Raw genomic sequence first — 20,344 nt, 5'->3', positions numbered from 1 at the left:
CCAAGGCGGGTGGGCTGGGGGGGGCCTGGAAGGATCTGTCCAAGGGCTGGCTTGCCCGAGCTCCTCGCAGGACAGATCCTCCCAAGGGAAGGCATGTGGTGTGGCCTAATATGCTAATGAGCTGTGCTGTTGGGGTATGGCCTAATATGCTAATGTGTTTCTGAAGTTGGGTGTGGCCTGTTATGCTAATGAGTTCCTGCTGGGCTTTTTCTACAAAAAAAGCCCTTCATATAAAACTACAATACTTCAGGTGCTTTTGGACCCCAGTGCATCTGAACCATATAAATGTTCAGTTAAGCACTCGATGCTGGGAACTCTGGCAACTATTTGTGTTGCTAGTGGGACAATGTCCACCTCTAGGCCTTCTGGCAAGAAGTTGCAGCAGTTATAAGCAAAATTGTTGCTCAAGAAATACCCAGAACACCTCAAATTTTGCCTTTGAACTTATGGTTGGAATCAAACTTGGAGTTTCCAGCGAGAACTAATTTCCATCTTATTGGCCTCAGCACGCCTTACAATTGCATCTAACTGAAAAGAAAGCAAACCTTCCTCTATAGACCTTTGGTACGAGAAAGTCTGGGACCAATTTATTATGTGTAAACTTCCCAACTTGATAAATCATATGGAAACAGCTAAATCATACATCAATTTTGAGTTAACTTGGTTCCCAGTTTTTCAACATATGGCGAATAATGATATTTTGCCAACCAGCCAACTTTTAAGGAAGTGGATATTCTTTTAACAAGGAGATGTAAGAGAATCATTGTGGTTCCCTGATGTTGATGAAATAAGATGGAATTTTTCTTCCCGTTATCGCTTTATATTTATTTCTTAGTTTTTATTATTTGTGTTAACACTTTATTAATAAATAAAATTTAAAAAATAGCAAGAACTAGCTCTTTGAAGCGGGAAACAAAGAGGCAACCAATAATTTTTCTACAGTATTAACTTTTCATATTATTCACATGTATTGGCTTTTTCTCAGGCTCAAAAGAATAAATGACGTTGCGGTACAATTCCTGTACATTGTTGTCTCAGAAACAGTGCTGTTCCTTTTGATGTAGACTGTTGTGTTTAAAACCGTACTTTGATCTTTGAATAATTTTTGAAGTATAGTCTATCTGCAGTTTGTCCTGTGTCTTTATTATTCCTCACGCATATGACAAACAAATTGTCTGATGTCATCATGTGATTCTATGGGCTGACATCTTAAATGGAGACTTGTATTGCTTACAACTTAAGCCAGTTCTGTTTCTCTCACTTACAGGATGGAATTTATTCTTTTGCTTTGGGTCTTCCAGAAAATGATAGGTTATTGGAAAAGATATGACAGTGTTTTTGCTTTTGTTTTTCAGGCACAGTGATGACACCAAATTATATAAACTCCAACAGTCTCAGTGTTGCTCCATGGTGCAACTGCAACAACAGTGGCAATGACTTAGAAGAATGCATGAAATTTTTGAATTTCTTCCAGGACAATGCATGCCTTAGTGAGTACACTATTACATTACTTGACATACCTTAAAGATAGAACAGGTTTTGAGTGCAGTGATGCCTTTAGGACCAACAAAAGTTTATTCAAGGTATGAGCTTTCATGTGCACGCGCACTTCCTCAAATACATTGAAATGGAAGTTGACAACACGGCTGCCCACCTGGATATATTTTAAAGATGTAAATGATACAATAATATATGTAGAAATTGTGGTGTTGGCCGAGGAACTTCTTATGTTAATCAAGACTTAAAGGCTTGTTATTCTGAAATGACAAGTCCCATATACACACATAAAGGGGGGGGGGCATTTCTTGCACAACTTGGCCTCCCTAGCTATCTTGAGTGATTCATAGGTTTCCATCTTTCTCTCCGAACTCTCAGCTCCACACACTACCTTTATTGTATTAATTCATACTTTTTACAGGAGTAATGTGTGTGGTTGCATCCCACATCACATGTGGTTGCGTCCCACACCAGCAGTGTCAATGGAAGTGTGACATGTTTGACTAGCTCTCCCATGTGTTGCAGGCCTCATAGCATGGAGGCTACCTAGTGATAAAAATGTTTTTGGCAGCCACCATTATGACTTAGTATTATATGAATAGTGTTCACAGTGAAAGAGAGGTGATTAAAGTCCTCAACTGGGACTCTCTTGCAGCTCATCGCTATCTCTAATTTTCCAGTTGAGACATGTAAAAAGGTAAAGGTTCCCTTGCTCGAAAGCCATTCAAGTCCGACTCTAGGGTTGCGGTGCTCATCTCCGTTTCAAAGCCGAAGAGCCAGCGCTGTCCGAAGACGTTTCTGTGGTCATGTGGCCGGCATGACTAAACACCAAGGTGCACGGAACGCTGTTACCTTCCCACCGAAGTGGTACCTATTTATCTACTTGCAATTTCTTGCTTTCGAACTGCTAGGTTGGCAGGAGCTGGAACTAGAGACGGGAGCTCACTCCGTCATGCGGCAACTCGGGTCTCGGAACTGCTGAACTAGTACCGACCTTCCACAGCCTGCAGTTCAGCGTCTTAACCACTTGAGCCACCACATGTAAACAAATCACAAAAGTCCAAAAAAAAGGCCCAATACAGAAGAAAACCCCAGAGGAGATGAACTCTCATGTCATGGTAGCCTGAGAGAGAGAGAGAGAGAGAGAGAGAGAGAGAGAGAGAGAGGGAGGGAGGGAGTGGGGGGGAGAGAGAGAGAGAGAGAGAGAGAGAGAGAGAGAGAGAATCAGTCTGCTTACTCATAAAGAATAACTCGCCCTTCCTCCAGGAAGCTCCAGGTGGCACACATGGAGGACAGGATTACCCCCATTTTATCCTCAGAGCAAGTTTGCAAGATGAATTAGGTTGATAATGTATGGCAGGCCCAAAGTCACCCAGTAAACTTCATGGCAAATGGGGATTTGAACCCAGATAACCCTGGGCCTAGCCCTATATGCATTTCAAACATTCAGCATAAATTAACTTTAAAACATAATTCCTAAAAAGAAATAACAGTGCAGACTTTTTAGAGGGCCAGTAGTACTACTTTGGACTAGTTGATGCTTATCAACCCTCTTGTGCCCTTTTGTAAGCTGCCCTGAGCCCTCTTGCGGGGAGGGCAGGGTAAAAATGTTAAAAACAAATAAATAAATCTACATTCTTAATTGTTTTAATAATTTGATCATGTGCTAATTTCAGAATGTGGTCATTATTGTTACATGTTCTGTTTCAAGAGACACCCCAATTTCATTGCCTTCTCTTTCGCTGTCGGAGAAAAAAATGTTAATGAAGATAAAGCAATGACATTAGAGGACACTGTGAGGAAAAATTATACTCACCCTGGCAGAGAGACCTTTTCTTCATGAAGAAATTAAAGGTGTCTCTGCTTTAATAGCATTTCAGTAAAAAGGGATAAATGTCCCATTATCTTTTTTGTTAATGGATTGACTTTTGTAAACCTTTGTTTTAAATAAAAATACTAGTGGTTTGCAATGCACACAATGTATTGCTAACCTGATAAGAGTTTGGCTATTAGCGTAGACATGTTTAAAAAGAATCTGGGTTTTGTTGAGGAGTCATTACAACAAATGGCAATGTTCTGTTTGTTCAGCACTTCTTATAACTAACCCTTCACCCTCCTTGGCTACCACAGTGGCTCTTGGGATTGGGTCATGCACTGATTTTATCCCATTGATTTAAAGGTCCCTCAGCCTGTTTCAGTGGAGCTAAAAGTCAATTTGTACATTCAGATTAATCTCTTAGGACTGGGATAGGGTTGCCAGGTCTGTCAGACCACCTGGCAGGGAGAGAAGGTGGACTTACCGGAAGCAGGGAGGGAAGAAGCCAGAAATAAATGCAATGTGTCTAAGTCACTTCCAGGTGGCGTAGACACATCATGTTTATTTCCAGCTTCTTGACTGTTTGGGAGGGGTGATTCCCCCTCATGGGCTACCTGGCCAGCAGTGCAGAGAAGCAACTGAAACTAGGAGACCCTCCCCCCCACCGCGAGGTCTCACATCCCTGTACTGAGACTGTACTACTGCTGAATGTAGATTGGGAGGGTGGGTTGCAAGATCAAGTGCTCAGTGAAGCCAAAAACTTCCTACCAAAGAAAATCAACATGAAGGGTTGTAGCGTAACACTGTCCTTGACATGCTAGTCTTCTGTATGCCAGTAGTTGTTCTTTTATTGTTCCTTTTTTTAACCCAAGTTTTAGTCAATCCTGCATTTTCCACCTTTTTCCCCCCAGCAAGGCTGTACCTTGAGATTCTTCTAAATGCACGCCACAGTATTTGTACTTTGTAGTTTTTGCTCCTAGAATTTCTGGGATAGTATTTTCAACAATGAGGTGACACTTTATTTCATTCAGGGTGACTCTCTTGTTAGCTGTGCCATCTTTTTTTCCCTATAGCATGCTGTAAGCAATGAAAATCCATAAAGATTTTCTTTACCTCACATCAGCTTGCCCATTTGTGAAGTCTATAAATCATTTCCTACATTTGACAGAATGTTTTTAAAAATCCGACTAAAATATATCTTTCCAAGATCAGTAAAACTGAAATAATTTATAGTACGTTGTAGATGCAATTGAAGGGATCTATTAATAACTTACGTGCTTAGATCCCCAGTGAAATGGCTTGATTTCTTATACAATGAGTTTGAAATAAGAAATCCCTAAATCCATGCTGAGTCCCCAAAGACCTGATTAAAAACTGTTTTTCTATTCATTTGTTTTTTAAAAACCAACCAATTTACTCTTGCCATAAACACAGTATTTAATCCCATGAAAAACTGTGATAAGCCTTTCAACTTTTACATTCTAAACTTCTAGTTTAAGCAAGCATCTCCTACCTAATTATGTAGATTTTGTTTGAAGACTGGAAGAGGAAAGGAAAAGAAAAAACCCACACTTTAAAAAGACCTCATACTTACTTTATTTAAAAATACATCTGATAAACACATTAAGTTGCTTACAAGTAGGCTTATCAGACACTCTACCGGTAGTATATTTCAGACTGATGATCTAAATTAAAGGTATATTATATTATGATATCCTGTCCCACCAGGATTATTCCTTCCTTGGGGTTGTCTTGGGGCCCCACATCTCTTTAGATAGGAGTTCACAGGTTGGACTTACAACTGGCTATGAATGAACAGCTTTTTGAAATTTCTACAGATTGTGCCCTAATCTCTCTCTCTCTCTCTCTCTCTCTCTCTCTCTCTCTCTCTCTCTCTCTCTCTCACACACACACACACACACACACACATACACACACAATCTATTTATTGATTTTCCAACATACAAAATGAGACAAAGAAATATTGTAAACTTGACATAAAATAAATCATATATAACATAGCAACTTTATGATTTCCTCCTATACTCACACAGTTGCTCAGTTCCTGTTTCAACCTGATTCAAAGCTTTTTAACAACAAGATAAACATTTTACTAATTTCCACTTTATATTTCAATATTCTTAAATGAATCAGTTCTACTTTACACACCCTTCTCATCATTCAAACATAACACACAAATTGCTTTCCATGCAAGATTCGCTTTTCTTATTCTTATCTTGGCAGCACTATTAAATATTTTCGACTAATCTAACAAGTAAGTAAATAAGTTATCAAAATTACAAGCCTATTTATGTATAACATTTTTACCAAGATACACATATTTTTTCTATAAATATTTCCTTTATTGGCGTTTAATATTTGCCAGTAAACACTTATAGCCTAACTAGAATCAACTTAAGTCACTAAGTATAAGTGTTTGATTGTGGAAATCAAAAGTGTAAGAGAATTATTACTTATATAATATTTTCCCCCTTTTTCTCTATTATCAATTACTTTTAATCTTAAGGATTATGCAAGGAGGCAAAAACTTTGCAGTCACCAAACAATAATTAACCTTCCTACTTATTACTGTGAATATAAATACTACCATTCACTTCTTTCATATTATATATATAATTTTAAAAAACCCATAAAGGAAGGTACACTTTTGATTTAACCCAAAATTCTTATAATCAGGCTCTAAGATTTTTAATATAATCATCTTCATTCATCATAGTTAACATCCAACTTCTCATTATCTTAGTCTCAAAATACAGATTATGGTAGATATACGTAAGTGAAAATGGAAACAAAAAGGGAATAATTTAAAGCGTTATCATTTTTACACATTTTCTGTCTCCTATTTTTCCTTTGCACCTTTTTTTTTTTACTATCATGTCCAGGTGCCTTTCATCTTTGTACACATGAATCTTTATTTCCAGCTTCTCCCGTTTGTATTTCCTCAAGCATAATTTGGCTTTGTATTTGTAAATCCTTGTTTCTAATTTCTTGGCTTTGTGTTTGCAAATCCTCGTTTCTAGTTTCTTCCTTCTGTATTTCAGCAAACTCATCTTCGAATATTTGTTAGCCTTGTAAGTTCTCTTAACACAGAGTTTTAGTTTCTTTTTATCCAACTTAATCATTTTTGTGTGTGAAAGATCCTGAGGGACTCCTTTCACTACTTCCAGCTCTACCTCAGAACTTGCTGGTTCTTCCCATTTACACATTTGGTTGCTTTTCCTCTCCACATTTTCCATAGATAAAGATAATGTATCCTTTAACACTTTGTCTTGATATAAAACCTGTTGTTCCTCAGAGCTCTGCTGAGAAGACTCTGTTTCTTTCTCATTGTCCAGCTCCATAGAAGAATTCTGAGGTATATCCAAAAGATTTTTAAATGCTGATTTCACAGCTTGCTGAATTTCCTCTACTAATATCTTTTGGAATTGTTCCCAAGACTCCAATCTCTGTCAACTCCCCAATTTTTGCCTCTTCATTACTCATTACTGAAGCCATTTTCTTGTATACTTATATTTTCTGCCACAATACTTAAGATTCCAGGGTCGTGTAACCTGAATGTTTTAAAGTCATTATCTTTAATCAATAGTGTTTTTAAAGAAACAATAATATTTTTCTTACCCCTGCCATGTTTTAACCGTTCTTTAACCCCATTCTGTCTTCAGCCGCTTTCCTTTCACGTTCTGGGGATTTCCAAGATGGGGTATTTAGTTGCAAGTCCTTTTATTTTATTTTTTGCTTGTAGTGCTCTGTTCTTCATTTTTCATGCTGTGTGCTATGTTATGCTGAATATCCAAAAAGTCTCTAAAACGGGTGGTCACAACTAATGCAGAACATGGCAGCCATGTTCTGCTCCATTTCCTGCTTCTGCATCGAGACAAAACGCTCTCACCGCCACAAACCACCATCTGTGGGGTGGCTGAAAAAGTCTCTTGCTGCCCAAGCTCCCCCCGAGAGGTTGGGTGGGTCCCTGCTAGGTCGCACTAACCAGGGGGCTCCAAAAAAAAAAAGCAAAAAAGGACGGGGGAGCTAGGGAGCATCCTGGGAAACACCCGCAGCATCGCGCTGTTAATCCGAAAGTCCCCTAATCATATATTTTATATGGCTACAAGTTAGCATGGTAAGAATGCAGCTGCAAGTTCTGGGTTCAAGCCCTTTGATGTTAATGGAAATGGAAACTCAAAGTAGCAGGGTTGTCTTTTCCCTTTTTCCTCCAGAGTAGTTTGCTTTTGTTTTGTTTTTTAATTTTAAACCAGCCTCTGCTAGCTGCTCATTTGCTCTGTAATTCTTTCCTGTAGGAAATGCAATCCAGGCCTTTGGCAATGGCACAGATGTGAATGTGTGGCAGCCATTGCTACCTGTCCAAACCACCACAGCTGTAACCACGATAGCTTACAGAGCTAAGGTGCAGGGACCTGAGAACACCAACAATGAAATACCCACCAACGATATATCACTATGTGCCAGTCTGAAGGTAAGAAACCATTGGGTCTGCCACTGTCTGACAGCTGTAAAAAGTGCAAAGAAAGGGATAGGAATTGTCTGTCAAATAAAGGATGTGCCCCTGCTTATGTTCATACAGATTAGCCAGATAGGCTTATATCTATTTGCGTCCTGCTACTTTCAATGTATTATTGAAGTGGTACATCCAAAGATTGTATTAAGCCAGTCACTCATAATTTTAAAATACATGAATCAATAATAGGTTGCACTACTATAATAATTGAAGAGGAACACACTATTTTCTGTTTATTGCTGCAGAAAGTTTGAATAAGGACTTGACACCCCCGAGAAAGGGTGAGACCATCTCCCTGGTATCTCTTCTATCAATGCAGTGGGACTGAAAATAATTGTTGGTCCATTGGTTGAATATTGGCCCCTTTTGGGTAGATCATCAGATGATTGCTGGCTGCTGGGAATCATACAATAAATAAACTAAAACCAAGGTTCATGTAGACAGGATGGGCAGGAAACTAGTTTATTTTGGATCACCAGATGGGATTGCTAAAAACATTGAATCTCAGTTCTAATAAGGCAAGGCACTACTTATAGTCTTTTAAAAAAAGGAATAGTCAACCTAATTTAATACAGATTACTTGTTTTGTTATGTAATACTATACTATTCTTTTACAGTCTAGTTTACTAAATTAAGTAACTTTATGGATAGTGGACTAAAATGTAGGTTTTTTCACTTCTGTTTCCCCTCCAGCAGTGAACTAGCCCCCCTCCCCTATTACAGAATACCTGGTTTTAGGCTTGCACTGGTACCCTTAGCACAGCTGTGAAGTATCCTGGAAATTACTTGTCCCAGAGCTCAGACTCATGATAGCATCCTAGGTACAATGAGCCCATGGAAATGTGCTTCCAAAGGCAGCTAACATTCTGTGCTGAGTGCTTAGACACCCTGGAGAACTGCATTTCCTGTGGTCTCTGGCACTTGATAAGTACTCTGTGGTCACTGTTGCTGGGTATGTTTGAGAGTAGGAGGACTCCTGGGATTGCCAAAGGTGCTGGGAGGAGGCAATGGGCCTGAATTAAGCTGTTGTTCCAGATATTTGTAAAACAACTTGTTTTTGATCAAATCCAGTCTGAATGGAGCTAAAGGGAGTCCACCCAGAATGCTACACAGAGAGTATTCTCCCCACCATAGCACAGGAGGATTCCAGAGAGAGCATTCTCCCCACCATAGCACAGGAGGATTCTGTGCTGTATTAGAGGAAGAGCATGTGCCAGAATAGCAGTATTAGGCACCATTTGTGTATCTGCATCTGAGTCCTTAAACCTGTTCCTAAAATACCTGGAAGAAGAGCAGTGGATTTTAAAATTGAACTTTATTACATGCATCCCAGATGGGTAGAGGAGATCTATTGAACCTACAATGCTTGGAAGAAATACTGTATTTTTCTTGTACAATAAAGCAATGAAAAGAATTTGATTGCTGTCATCATAGAAATGGCCAAGTACTCACCTCCTGATGTCATAGAAATGGCCAAGTACTCACCTCCTGTGGTAGTAAAGTAGAGGGCATTAGGTAGCCTGCCAAACTGCCATGTCAGAATTAATTGGCCATCATATTACCAGCAAGAATAATACAGGCTAAGCTGATGTTGATGCATTCATTTTTCAGGCTTCTTGAAAGTGTCTTGTGAGAAACAAAGCAATACTAAGGATTTTGCTAATTTGTACGATCCATGCCCTTGTTTGTGGGAAGGCTGTGGATTGATAAGCATAATATAGCCCAGTGCAGGCATAATACTTAACCATGTTCAGTGCTAACCAGGTTTGTTACCTTAACCCTGTCTAAGATCATTGACATTCATTGTTCAGCTTGCTAAGTGTTTGTATAGGGAGACAGCAATGGGTTGTGCTTGTCACCTTTGCAAAGGCTTTTCAAATATTTTATTTCATATTCTTGTAGCCAATTCTGAAACAGATCTTATTTGTGAACATTTTGTACATATCCAGGCTCTGCAGATGATGTGATTAATGCATGGAAGTTAGGAAGACAGTGAGCACGATCCCATTCTCTCCCTCTTCTGTGCATTAATTGTAGGCAGATGTGTTTTCTGAATACTCCTGTAGATGCCTGTTCGACATGCGAGGCTTTGAAATAATTCATTTTACTAATATAACTTTCCGACAGAACCTCACTACTGATGGTAATATTCTGTTCCATGGAATTCCAACTACTGGAATAATCTTACTATTCTTGCAATTAAAACAAAAGAAAACTTTGTGGAATTGAAATAATGAAATTTTGAATTGAGTTGTGTGCTTAATTTTACCATCCAAGCAAGTCAGATAGTAGCTATGGCAGAGAGAGGCCTCCTTGCAGGACATCCATTAGACCCTCAGTTCTGCCACAGCAGTGTCCTGGGCACCAGGATCCATGGGTCACTTAGTTTTCCATAGATCCTTGAACTGGAATTCTGCCTCTGCAATGCCAGTAGTATAATGAAGACCTCTCAGTGAGGCCCTTCTTTGCAAGGGCTGACTTCTGCTAGATACATTTTGGAGAAAGGGAATGATTGATGGATGAGAGGTTTTGCAGGCAGGGGAGAGGACTTCTTTAGCGCCCCTGCCCCCAGTCTACTGTTGGAAACGGAAGGGAAGCAGATTTTGAAATGGGCTCAAGCGTAATCATTTTACCCAAGTTTGCTCCAAATCAAGCCGTCAAAGGAGGGGAAGGGTTGCTTTTCATTAACTTAAAATGGGCATGTTTTGAAATGAAAACAAGATACAACCTCTTTGTTATGTGAAGCTTGATGTTTATTTTTTGAGTACAGAATTTGGCTTGTGGTCATTCTCAAGAGTATATTAACTTACAAATTCATTCTGGGAACACAGAGTATGTATCCCATCTCATTTATTTGAAAATCCAAAAGTTGCAGATCTGGTCCCCTTCCATACCACACATTTCTGTACCCAGGACACACAGACTTAGGGGTCAGGCTGGATCCAAACTCATATCACTCACAATCACATCAGTGTTCCAGCCTCAATTGGCAACACCTTTTTTTCTTTTTCACCAGTTCTTTCCCTTGGTTTAGCAAGCTGCACATCAGCCTGTAGGCATGCAGAATCGTTGTGCTTCAGTAAAAACAGTGGCAGATGTGCCTGAATAGCAGTGAAAACCAGGCTGTCCAGCCTCCCCCTGGGGGGTCAAATGCCCAGATGTCTATATGAGCAGGTGTCCCTGCAGGCCAAGGGCTTGACAGAGCTGTTTGAGAAGAGCATGAAGCCTTGGCTGTTTTTTTTTACAAGTGGAGGAAGCTGCAAAGCTAGCTGGGCTCCAAATCTTCCCCCCCCCCCCCCCCCGCGCCTGTGGAAAGCCCCGAGCCCAGCTGCTACGGCAGATGAGCCAGAAGAGAGCAGGAGTCAGGCTCAGCCGCCTGGTTGGCCTGGAGAGAATCCTGGCGGCCACAACACCCATTTAACACGAGAGACAGCTGAGCTGGGAAGGAGCTGAGCCTGCATTGTGTGCCGTTTTGCATCTGTGCCACCCGAGCCAGTACAGAACTCCGGGACAGAATCCTTCCCCATTTCCTAGCATAGCGTGCACAGTACACATCTGGATTAAAACGTTGTATAACCATTTAACTGCACATTTATGCCAAATATACTGTGGCATAATGGTGGGAAATATTCAGTGTATATCACAATTAATCAAAGTGTGTAATTAGTTGTAGCTGTACATAGTTGCTTTCTGGCATCAAGCACTTGGCATATCCATTCAGTGCATAGTGCAAATCGGCACAGATCATATTTACTTCCTTTTGAAGAGCACATGCTAAAAATGGAGGGCAGGGGGAAGGATTAGTCTGAAAGATGGGCTTAAGCACCATGCACAGCGTGCAGCAAAGCACTTAGCTCTGGGTTCCCATCATGAGCCTTAGTGAAAATTGCAGGTGTTCAGCACTGTGCCCAGCGTTTGGCGGTCATAAGCAGCTATATTAAAGCAGAGTGTTTATTAGTATTGTTATTAGCAAGTGATGTGTAGGATTTAGTCAGAGGTTCAGCTTAAAAGCTTCAGCGCTGAACTCCAAGGTTCAGGCCACAGCAGGTGTGATGTTTCATGGATTTGTAATTGGTTAGTGGGTGAGCGTAAATAGAAAATGCAGCAAAGGATGTGGGTGTTTTGTTGAGGAGGGAACAAGAAGACAGATCTTGTGTATGGGCTGAAATAAAAGGCAGGCACAATTTCAGGTGGCATTTGTACTGCTGTACTTGTGACGATCAAGGGAGAACAAGTCCGTGAAAACCAGCATGTCACAGTAATGGCTGTTTTGGCCACCTTGGGAAGTCAGCCTTGACTGGCCCCACCCTATGGCCGATCCAAAGCAAACTTTCCTAGTGGCCAAATTTTTACATGCTGTAGATGATGTGGGGTTTTTCTGTTCTAACTCAGAGATCTGTTAATGACACCCTTACCATTATGGGAGCCACCTTTCCATGATCAGCCCCCATTAGGGTTGCCGGCTCTGGGTTTGGAAATACCTGGAGCTTTGGGGGGGTTGAGTCTGGGGAGGATGGGGTTTGGGAAGGGGAGGGACCTCAGCAGGGTACAATGCCATAGAGTTAGTGTTCCAAAGCAGCCATTTTCTCCAGGGGAACTGATTTCTGTGGTCTAGAGAGCAGTTGTAAAAGTGGGAACTCTCCAGGCCCCACCTGGAGGTTGGCAACCCTCACCCCCATGTGAAGGGGAACCACTTCCATGTGAAACACTCACACCATCCATCCTTGGCCTGTACAGTTGGATCATTCAGCTGTCATCTCAGCTTTGGCAGGAGCTGCATGTGGTTAAGCAGTTCCACCTTGGCTACAGTAATGTTAAAGGTTCTTGGCAACTCCCTTTGCTTTTGCATGCTACCTTAAAGGAGAGCAACACAGCCCAAAATCCTTAGGGGGGAAAATTGTTTGCATGAATTATTCCTGACTTTGCTACCATTCAGAAAGCACTCATCTCATTGCAGCAGATGTCTCAGGAATGCAAAGCAGCTATTACTCTTTTAGAATAAATTATATTAAAAACATTTAGAAAATTGGCTAAACGCTTAAACTAGAGAAGATTTACGCTTATCCCCTGAATTTCCAGGATTATATGACATAATGCGGTCAGCAGGCTGGCTGGCTCTAGTGCTTTACAGAACGCTTATTGCTGATTTCCCTTAAAATGCAAGCCATCTTTTAACTTGGCTTAGCGGCACAATGGTGTCACCCGCAGAAGTACTTTTATTCTTTCCTTATTCCAAATGCTATCTCGCAGTTTTTTTTAAAAAAGTCATATAATGGTGTGATTTATTTTTTAGCAGACAGGTGGCAACGTGCCTTCAAGGACAGCCTGCCCAGGTACTTCCTGGGGGAAAACAAAATCTCATTCCCAGCTGCTCATCACAGTGACAGCAGCACCATTTCCTTGTTACTGGGGCACCATTTCTAGAGGGGCTTCAGTAGAGGCTGCTGCTGCGTACAGTTTCATGAATATACATTTTTCCTTATTTCTCATGTTTGCTGTTATTACCAGATGCTGTAGATAATGGTATAAAAGCAGTGAGCAAGAATGGGAGAGTACATTCCATGTTATTCACATCTAGCCTCTCCCTGTATGCCATAAAATCTGAGTTCATATGCCCTGACCTTCTTGTCTAATAAGCACTGATATTGTAATCGCCTGGCTGATGGCCCTGGGCATCTCCTGGAGGTCATCTTCTGATCAAGTCGAAACATTTAGGGTTCATTAAATTCAGTGGATTGGCTTCAATGATTTTCTTTCCACTAAGTAAGGAATCTTCCTTCATCAGAGCAAGGCTTCTTCTGCCAGAGCAAGTTACCTGACTTACAGGGCATTCCCATGGAGTTTCTGAGAGCCTCCAAGCCATGATGGGAGACCTGGAGTGCTTGGTGCTAAATGATAATGTATACATAGTGGATTTTCAGAAATCTGGTGGAATGGGGAAAATCAAGGGGGCAGTTATCACTAGATGTAAACTCTATAGACAGGACAAGGAGGGGATGCATGGGGGGTAATGCTGCTCTATATATCAAAGAGGGCATAGAGTCAAATAAGCTAGAAAACATTAGGGAAATAAACTTCCCCATAGAAATACCATGGATGGGCATAGCGGGTCCTAAGGGTTCCTTAAAAGTGGGGGTATACTAGTGCCCCCTGATCAACATACTGAGGCAGATGGAAAGGAAAATAAGGTAGGTAAGTAAAGTGGAAAAAATTGTAATACTGGCTGACTTGACCTACCCTTACATTGACAGGGCAAATACATTTATTTATTTATGTATTTATTTATTTATTTATTGTTTCAACTTTTACCCCGCCCTCTCCACCGAAGCAGGCTCAGGGCAGCTTACGTAAAATCCAATAAAACAAGAGGCATCACAATAAAATACATAAGACATGACATAAGACCGTTAATATATCAGTGGCGGTACAGTATAATAAAGTGCTTTCATGGACACAATCAGCGGTAGATACCATTCTAGATAGCCTCTAGGTCTAGGTCGGCACAGGGCTTAGCTGATAAAGTGCAGCTCCTATTGAAATGCCTGCCGGAAAAGCTCCGTTTTCATGGCTCTGCGGAACTGTGAGAGGTTGTCATGCTCTAGGAACAATGTTTCTTGGCACCATAAATAACTGTGCATTGCAGCAGCTGGTAATGGAGCCAACTGTAGGTGTACAGAGTGCGTGAGGCTCAAGACTTGGTGCAAGATGTGAATGTTGTTGCAGTGGTCACCCAGGGTCCTATTTGAGGTGCCACAGGGAGGGGAGAGACTGAGGGCAGCCGTGGAGGTCCTTGCCTGGTGGAGGGGTGGGCTGGCAATGAGCACAGGAAGCTTGGGCCTGCCCAGCTCGATGCCGGCCCTGTCAGTGGGTCCTGAGGGCAGGGACACCCTGGCTGCTACTTAGAGAGAGGAGAGAGAGAGGCGAGATTGGATTTATACCCCGCCCTTCACTACCCAAAGGTGTCTCAGAGTGGCTTACAAACTCCTTTCCCTTCCCCTCCCCACAATAGGCACCCTGTGAGGTAGGTGGGGCTGAGAGAGCTCTTCACAGAAACTTCTCTTTTTTCAAGAACAGCTCTTATCAGAACTACGGCTTGCCCAAGGTCATCCAGCCAGATGCAAGTGGAGGAGTGGGGAATCAAACCCGGTTCTCCCAGATTAGAGTCCGTGCACTTAACCACTACACCAAACTGGCTCTCTTAGGGCACCACGCTGCCCCTGCTCGCCATCTTTGTGGCATCAGACGACTTGGTTAGGTCCCTGCTGCTCGCCCCTCCCCTGGGCGTTGGGGCCACAAACAGTAATCACAATGCTAGTAAGTTCAGCAGTTACCTCACTGGAAAGTTGCCCCCAAAGTCAAAATTAGACACTTCTGATTTCAAAAGAAAGAACTTTGGAAAATGATGGGATTAGTCAGAAGAAAGTTGAAAAGGAGAATTGAGGGTAAAATTCCTCCTGAATGCCTGGAAGCTATTTCAAACTATACTAATTGAGGCCCAGATAGAATCCATACCTCAACTAAGGAAAGATACATAGTGCTAGAATTCTGGGGCACCCAGTGAAGTTAATTGGCAATGGGTTCCAGAAAGACAAAAGGAAATAGCTTCTTAATTAATTGTTATATTGTGGAATTCAGTGCCAATGGACATAATGGGGGAGTACAAATGTAGATGGCTTTAAAAGGGTGTTAGATGCATTAAGAATAGGGCCATCAGTTACTACTAAAAGGTAAAAGTTTCCCTTGCTTGAAAGCCAGTCAAATCTGACTCTAGGGAGCAGTGCTCATCTCCATTTTCAAGCCGACGAGCCAGCACTGTCCGAATACTTCTCCGTGGTCATGCGGCTGGCATGACTAAATGCCAAGGCGCACGGAACGCTGTTACCTTCCCATTGAAGTGGTACCTATTTATCTACTTACAATTTCTTGCTTTCGAACTGCTAGGTTGGCAGGAGCTGGAGCCAGAGATGGGAGCTCACTCCAGCACGCAGCACTGGGGTTTCAAATTGCCGAACTACAGACCTTTCTGGTCTGCAGCTCAGCATCTTAACCTCTGAGCCACAGCAGCTCAGTTACTACTAGCCATGGTAAATTTAACTACCTCCCTATACAGAGCACTGAATACCAGTGCTGGAAGGCTGCATCAGGGAAGGCCTTGGCAATATACCCTATTTGTTAGCCCTCTGGTGCAACCAGTTGCCTGTTCTGTGAAACAGTATGCTGGACTAGATGAATTACTGGTCTGATCCATCCAGACTCATCTTATGTTTGTATGTTTCAACAGTCTAAGCCTGTTGATTTCAGTGGACTTAGACTGGAGTAACTCTGCATCAGATTGTACATTTTAGTGGAAAGGAATAATCAGATATCGTCCAGTTCCTATGCCTCTGCCACAAACTATCTTAAAAGTACTCACCTGCCCCAAGAGATAAAGATAAAAATACCTGCCTGGACTGCATAATTTTAAAGATACAATTTTGTTGTTCAGTTGCACAGTCGAGTCCAACTCTTCGCAACCCCATGGACAAGATCACGCCAGGCCCTCCTTTATAATACAATACAATAAGAAAAACCAATTATGATTTTTCTAGGCTTAGAGCAAGTTGAAGTAGAGTGAGAACTGAGCTATTGTTGAGATAGTACTAAAACATCTACATTTTGTTTACTCAGCCATAATACCTGCTCAACCAATATAGAAGAAGAAGAGTTTAGATTTATACCCCATCCTTCACTTGGAGTCTCAGACCGGCTTATATCCTCCTTTCCATTCCCCCCCCCCAACAACAGACATCCTGTGAGGTAGGTGGGGCTGAGAGAGTTCTGAGAGAACTGTTCTTTCAAGGACAGCTCTGACAGAACTATGGCTTGCCCAAGGTCATCCAGCAGCTGCAAGTGGACGAGTGGGGAATCAAACCCAGTTCTCCCAGATTAGAGTCCACACACTTAACCACTACACCAAACTGGCTCTTTATATTTATAAATACAATTTCCATGGATGCAAGAATTTCTGTCTATGGAAGTACAAGTTCCCTGCCTCCCCCCCCCCCCACGCACACCTGCTGCAGCCTAAAAAGCCCCTGAAATGCTACTAGTGTTGCATTTGAAGTCAACCCCTGGATCTAAATGTCCCGTAGCTGTGGTGCGACTCCTCCGGACTCGAAACAGACACCTCAGAAATGGAATGTGCTGGGTGTTTGCGCCACACGTCAGCTACCGTTCCCCAGCAAAATCGTCTCTCGCACACCTTCTCTCTCTGGGTCGCCATGATTTGCCAGATTCCTCCCCGGTGTTTCTTTCTTTTATTGCAGAGTTACATTCATCACCCTTCCCCACGTGCTCCCCATCAGCCTCGTTCCCCAATCTGCTCCCCTCGTCCCACGTGTGTTCCCACTCTCAGCGTTTCACCCTTAGTGTTCCCGTCTCCGCTGACTCCTGGAGCCTCAAGTTGCGGGGAAGTATCTACCCGCCCGGCACCTCCCGCGGTAGCACCCATATTGACGAGTAAGATTCCTCAGTCTCTCGCCCGAGCGTGTCCCTTCCTGCCAGGCAGGGGTTTCTGACCAGGGTCTTCCCGGTCCCCAAATATGCCTCCCGAACCCCGTCCCTCGTTGTGCAGCTTCAAAGAACTCGACAACTACTCAGAGGAATAGCTTGGGGAAAGCTAGAAGTGTGCTGTGGGAGGGTGGTGGTGGCAAGAATTACCCCCCTACACATGCAGAGATTTTAGGAGGATCCAATCCATAATTACAGACTTCATTGCCCTCTTCTTCAAATGAATTCCCGTGTTTGCCACATCTCAGAAAAGAGGAGGCACAATAATTTGCATATCCCTCATTAATTAAACTAGTATTTTTTTTAAAAAAAATCTATTAAATGGTACAGTCACTTTTGCCCTCTGTTAATTGAGGTGTGACTTGTTTTTAAAAACCATTCAGAGATAAGTGTAATGAACACCCCCTCCAGTTTAATGAACATTCTTCATTATATTCACTGGAGCTGTACTAGTATAAACTGTCTTTGAATCAGCTATTTTCATGATGTCTGTTACCATATGTACATCAAGGGTGAATCTGGCCCTGTGAGACCAGTAAATCAGTTACTTTGTTTTCAGTACATAACTTAATTTGGCTTTTACAATTATTTCATTGGGTCTGCACCAATGTATGCCTATAGCTCACTCTTCTTGACTGAGACATTATGTGTATTTTAGTTGTACACCCAAGAAAACAATTATAACCCCAAAGAACTGTACTAGAAAAACCACAATTGTAATGTAAATGCAGTTTGCCTCTATTGCATACACCATCTACATTTTGATATTTTATAAGAGCAGTGTTCATTCCCCCCCCATAAAGCTTGTCTTTGTGTGTTACTGACTGCAAAACAGCAGAATTATTTCATCAATAATAAAGAATTTACCGTTCTTTCTTTAACGAGAGATTCTAATAGCCTGAGCATCTTTCTTATAATAGCATACCACTTTATAGTTAACTGTAAAACCTGAGATTACGCCTTTAAGAATCATGCAGTTTTGTTTTATAGTTTAATAATTGTTCATTTGAAAATGAATGTGAGCTTCCTAGAAACCAGTGTAATGACTTATAAAAATAGCATTTTGCCAAAAGCTACTGAACGCTTCTAAAGAGCGCTGATATTTTACTGTTATAGTTGCTATTCTCAGGAAGTACTTTGCATATTAGTCCTACTAAAAGCAGAAGTAGCATTTGAAGTTAAATCTCATCTTTACTTCACTGTTTTACTACAAAGGTTTTCTCCAATGGGAATAATGTCAGAATAGCTCAGTGCATGTCTATGCCTATACAGAAGCAGTAGTCCATGTTCGTTTATGCCATATGCCTAAAATCCTTCATCAGGTTAAGAAGAGTCCTGACACTTTTTGCTCCTAAGGCTGCTTCACACAGAATAGTGGCCTCACGGAAGTGGCTTTACTTTTCATCTCCCACAGCCCCACCATCCAGAGGGCCATTCACATGTGTTTTATGTCTTGCCATTTAAATTGCCACCACAAAGGTTTTTCACACGCACACAAACACTGGCACAAGGGGTATCTTTGTAGCAGCATTGAGGCGACACTTTTGACAGTGGCTGATCCCAAGGGTGAGTCATTTACAGTGCCATCGTAAACACCCTTGTATGTCCATTGAAGGGTATAACTTAGGGTAGCACTACAGACAGTTCGTTACATGTAGCAGACTTCACTCAGGTGCAGTGCAGATATCCTTCATGCGGTGAGCATTTCATATGAGGCAGGCTTGAATACAACCCAATAATAATCTTCCTCCTTTATGGCAGATATAGTACTAAAAGAGCCCTAATTTAAATGTAGCAACCAAAAGGCATAAAATATTCTTGTGTATAATGTTTATGCTCTTTGCCATGTATTTAGGATGCAACCAAAAGGAATAAAATATTCTTTTGTATAATGTTTATGCTCTTTGCCATGTAAGAAATTTTTTACCTTCTAACAGAATTGACGGCACAGTTTTGAGGGTGCTTGCGATTTCTTCAGCAATTCCTTTAGTTCATTTGTGTCTCTCCTCCTACATATTACTGAAATAGTTACACATTGAAACATTTCAGAAAATCAGTTTGATGGTATTGTACATATACTTCCATTGAGGGTTTTTTTTTTAATTGTGTCTGCATGTGTACTAGCGTGGGGTGATAAGCCATCCCCCTCCCAATCTGATGTGGGTGTACATACATATAATTTTATCAAGATTCCATCATTATGGTGTTTTACCAGTGTACAGGACTGCATGCATATGTCACTAACCACCATTCAGAAAATAATTGTGCTGCATCCAAATGTTCAGGCTCTTCAAGAAGCAAATGAACCAAAGAAGTGGAAAACTTTGAGTGCTGCAATTCCAGAATTAATTAAGGAAATGCTCCTAGTTAAAGTGGAATTCAGTTCAGAAGAAGTAGAACTCAGGGCAAATTGAATTGAGGGAACAATAGAGGAACAGAACAAAATCTGTACATCTTTTATTTCAGTGGCACTGAGCGGCTTATAATATGTTCTGGATTGAAATGACAATTAGTTCCATGTTTAACCAGCTGATTAGCAATCTATATTGCTTTGTTCTCTTGTGGGAACAGACCTAATGATTCTTTAAAATTGATACTGAGAAAATTATCAGGTTGAAATGTCTGTCTTTGAGATATATGTTAATAATTATTCTAGCACAGAAGTGTCTTTCAAAGAAAAGTTTTTTTAAAAAGACATCTTGGGAATGATGTATTCTTTTAATATAAGAAGTAAAGAATTCATCCCTTAATTTTTCCTCATCCTCCTGTGTGTGAGTGCATGAGGGGTATGTGTTTTTAAATCATTGGGGTCCAGTTCTTACCTGACATTGACCATATGCTTATATTTTCAGCTCCATAAATATCATAGTATAGAAATCAGTTTCCATGAATTTCAAGTCATCTAGGATGCAAGAAGCTTGACAATATGATTTTAAGACAGTAACATT

The 20,344-nt window shown here is 41.3% G+C and overlaps 1 pseudogene; it reads left to right on the top strand.

The window, feature by feature from the left end:
• LOC107120372 overlaps positions 1 to 20,344 on the top strand; it is a 115,901-nt pseudogene that overhangs the window by 58,026 nt on the left and 37,531 nt on the right.

The sequence above is a fragment of the Gekko japonicus genome, unplaced genomic scaffold (genome assembly GCF_001447785.1).
Source record: "Gekko japonicus isolate JY-2015 unplaced genomic scaffold, Gekko_japonicus_V1.1 scaffold288, whole genome shotgun sequence".
NCBI classification, from domain to species: domain Eukaryota; kingdom Metazoa; phylum Chordata; class Lepidosauria; order Squamata; family Gekkonidae; genus Gekko; species Gekko japonicus.
Note: the sequence above shows the minus strand (reverse complement) of the source record. Positions and strands in the feature narration are given on the sequence as shown.